Consider the following 4,304-nt stretch of genomic DNA (forward strand, 5'->3'; position numbering starts at 1 on the left):
TGCCGGGGACTAATATAATTAGTAAATTGCTAAATTTTTGGTTTTTGATATTAAGTTTACATGTTAACAACTTGATCTTAGTAGCTGAATTTTTGCAGGTTTAGATGATTCCAAGACTGGTGATAGATAAAGAACTGGTAGAGCCTTTTGCAAAAGAAGAGCAAATCTTTCAACAAAGACAAAGAATGGCTGAACAACAAAATAAAGTAGTTGATCCAAATGCCTGGAATTTTCCACCTGTCGTTCCTGTTATTCTAGTTGTTCCTACTCAACAAGCTGCTAGACCTGTTTGTGAGGTGCAATCCTACTCACGAACCATGTGATGAGAAATATTCTAAAGCCTAAACCAGGAGGTCGATTTGAATTAAAGAAGAATATGGTGCAATTGATGAATTCAGTGAGGCAATTTCATGGCCTTTCACACGATGATCCGCAGCAGTATATATAGACCTTCTTGGAAATCAATGATACATACATTCCTGAAGGGGTAAATCCTAATTATGTCAAGTTGACACTCTTTCCCTTCTCTCTAATAGGGGAAGCAAAAAGGTGGTTACATATTGAACCACCACTCTCCATCACTACATAGAAAGATCTAACTCAGAAGTTTCTTATTCGATTCTTTCTATCTGGGAAGACGACCTACTTGAGGAGTAAAATCTTGAGTTTTAGACAGAAAGATGGAGAGAATCTCTACCAAGCTTAGGAGAGATTTAAGGGTATACTCAGAAATTGCCCTCGCCATCATAAATCCAATGATGTTCTTGTGCATACTTTCATAAAAGGATTGGAGCCAAACACGAAGAATCTCTTGGATTCAGTAGTAGGTGGACAGGCTCTTGAGAAAACATATGAAGAATTGTACACACTGTTTAATTAGATTTCACAAGGGAACCCTAATTGGCATGCAGACTTAAGGAGTACTCCTAAAAGGGTTGCAGGGGTATTGGAGGTAGATAAGTTCACTGCATTATAGGCATAGATCGCAACCATGCAAAATCATATGATTACTCAGCTTAATAACATAAAGTTGAGCATTACTCAATCAGCAGCTATTGTAAATGAAGTCCAACAGAAAAATTCTTGGTGTGAGGTTTGCGGGAGTGCTGAGCATGAAGCTGATGCTTGCATGGCTAATCTGGATTCTGTCAACTATGTGGGGGATACAAATCAGCGCGGACAACAAAATTTTGGTAACACTTATAATTCCAACTGGATAAACCATCCTAATTTCTCATGGGGTAGAAATCAGGGGCAGAAAGCAAATCAGTACAAGGGACAAGTGCAACCAAATCCATAGCAGCTCAGAATACTTAGGCGACTACTCAATCTAGTAATATGGAGGAATTGATGAAGCAGTTTATAGCTCAACAAGCATAATTTGCAATTGAAATTAAGACTTAACAGGCATAATTTGCAGCTGAGTTAAAGAATTAACAATTACTTACGAGAAATCTAGAGTTGTAGTTGGGTCAAATTGTAGGGGCACAGAATACAAGACCTCAAGGAGCATTACCTAGCGATACAAATACAAATCCTAAGAAGGTAAATAAAGTTACAATAATGAGTGGGCTGCAAACTAAGGAGACAGTTCAGGAGTAGGTTAGTCTCCCAATTAATAATGAGGGTGCTAAAGACAATGCAGAGAAAGAAATCAAGGAAAAAGTGGCAAGTGAAGAAATTCATGTAGAGAATCTTCCCTTACCTTTTACTCAAAGGGCAAGGAAACATCAAGAGAAAGCTAGTTACAAGAAGTTCTTAGATCTTCTGATGCAGGTTCAAGTGAATCTTCCTCTTGTTGAAATTTCATAGAGTGTGCCAAAATATGCAAAATACTTGAAGGATATAGTTGCGAATAAGAACTGGTTGACCAAGTATGCTACAGTTTCACTTACTCAAGAGTGCACGCCCAAGATTCAAAACAAATTGCCACAAAGCTTAAAGATCCGATTAATTTCACCTTGCAGATTACCATTGGACAGACTATTTGTGCATGTTGATTTTTGACTTGGGAGCTAGCATAAATATTATTCCCACATCGTCGTACCAGAAGATGGGTCTTGGGAGTCCCAAGCCCACTACTATTATTTTGAAGCTGGCGGATAAATCGCTTGCTAGGCCGGATGGTATTGTCGAAGATATTTTGGTGCAAGTGGGATCCTTAAAATTTCTAGTGGATTTGTAATTCTTGACTTTAAGGCTAATCTTGTTGTTCCATTTATTTTGGGATGACCTTTCTTAGTAATAGGGCAGTCACTCATTGATGTAGCAATCAGAAAAATAACAATGTGATCACATGATAAAGTATAAGTCTTTGATGTGTACAAGGCATTGAAACTACTAGCTATAAATGAGGAGTTATCATCTATATCGATTATTGACCTTGCTTTTGATTAGAAGTTATTGTTGTCTAATGATCCATTAGAGCGATCTTTTATGGGTCATGATCTTTATGGAGATATGAAAGCATTGGAATTGGTCTAGGTTATGAATTTAGCAGTGGTTGAGATGATAAAAGTGACTATTAAACCATTGAATAGGCCAATTGGTCTATCACCCAAGCCCTCAGTTGAAGAAGCTCCTAACTTGGAGCATAAGGTTCTTTCTCCTCATTTACAATATGTTTTTCTTGGAAATCAAGATACTTTGCCTGTTATTTTGTTCACAGGATTAACAAATGTGTAGGTAGAGGAAACTATAGCAGTCCTAAAGAGGAGAAAAAAGGTGATTGGTTGGCAAATATTCAATATGATAGGAATTAATCCAGCATTTTGCATGCACAACATCTACATGGAAAAGTGTTACAGACCGATAGTGCAGCAACAAATAAGGTTGAATCCTATGATGAAGGAGGTGGTTAGAAAAGCAGTGATCAAGTGGTTCGATAGTGGTATTGTCTACCCAATTTTCGATAGCAAATGGGTGAGTCTGGTGCATTGTGTACGAAAGAAATGAGGGATGAATGTAGTGAGTAATGATTATAATGAGTTGATTCCCCCATGCATGGTGACTGGTTGGAGGATTTGTACTGATTATCAGATGTTGAATGAAGTTACTCATAAAGATCACTATTCGATTTCTTTCATTGACCAAATACTGAATAGATTGGCGGGATAAGAGTATTATTATTTTTTAGGTGGTTACTTTGGCTACAATCAGATAATCATAGCACCGGAAGACTAGGAGAAGACAACTTTCACATGTCCCTACGACGTATACGCGTTTAGATGCATGCCCTTTGGCCTATGCAATGCATCTGCTATATTTCATAGATATATGATGGCTATATTCTCTGACATGGTTGAAGACTTTGTGGAGGTATTCATGGATGATTTCTCTGTGTATGGTAATTCTTTTGAAAAGTGCTTGCAAAATCTTAGCAGAGTTCTAGCTCTATACGAAGAGACAAACTTGGTGTTGAATTAAGAAAAGTGCCACTTTATGGTTAAGGAAGGAATTTTCCTAGTCTATAAAGTGTTATGTAAATTACTTGAAGTAGATAAGTCAAAGGTTGAAGTGATTGAAAAGTTGCCACATCCAGTCACAGTCAAAGGATTGCAAAACTTTCTGGGACATGCAAGTTTCTATAGGCAGTTCATTCAATATTTCTCAAAGATTGCAAGCCCTATGTGTAAATTATTAGAGAAAGAGGAAAATTTGAGTTTGGGGATGATTGCCAAGCAGCTTTTGAAAAACTAAAGAAGAAGTTGATTGAAGCACCTATTCAAATTGGGAGTTACAATTTGAGTTGATGTGTAACGCTAGTGATGTTGTTGTGGGAGTAGTTTTGGGTCAGAGAAAGGACAAAGTATTTTGCTCGATCTACTATTCTAGCAAAGTATTGAATGATGCTCAAGTTAATTATACGGTTACAGAGAAATAGATGTTGGCAATGGTGTATGCATTCAACAAGTTTTGATCTTACTTAGTTGGTACTAAGACCATTGTTCATATTGATCATGATTCCATTAAGTATCTTGTGAATAAGAAGGATGCAAAGCCTAGACTAATTAGGTGGATTCTACTATTACAAGAATTTCATCTTGAGGTTCGGGATCGAAAGGGAGCTAAAAATCAAGTTGCTGATCACTTGCCACGGCTGGAAAGTCGAAACCATATTGTTGATGACTCTCTTAGTATTAAGGAAGAGTTTCCTGATGAAAAGTTGTTGTCTTTAGATACAGTTGAGTTCCCATGGTATGCTGATATTATGAATTTGATAGGTTGTGAGGTGTACCCTCCTAATACCACCATACAATGAAGGAAGATATTGCTCCATGATTTACGTGCCTATATTTGGGACG

The 4,304-nt window shown here is 37.3% G+C and overlaps 1 non-coding gene across 1 annotated transcript; it reads right to left on the bottom strand.

Annotated features, from left to right (window-relative positions):
- Positions 1–643: 643 nt before the first annotated feature.
- LOC124892690 lies at positions 644–750 on the bottom strand. The gene has a single exon (XR_007050383.1). It is a non-coding gene; the product is annotated as a small nucleolar RNA R71 (small nucleolar RNA).
- Between the last annotated feature and the right edge of the window lie 3,554 nt (positions 751–4,304).

This window comes from Capsicum annuum, chromosome 1 (assembly GCF_002878395.1).
Source record: "Capsicum annuum cultivar UCD-10X-F1 chromosome 1, UCD10Xv1.1, whole genome shotgun sequence".
Taxonomy (NCBI): Eukaryota; Viridiplantae; Streptophyta; class Magnoliopsida; order Solanales; family Solanaceae; genus Capsicum; species Capsicum annuum.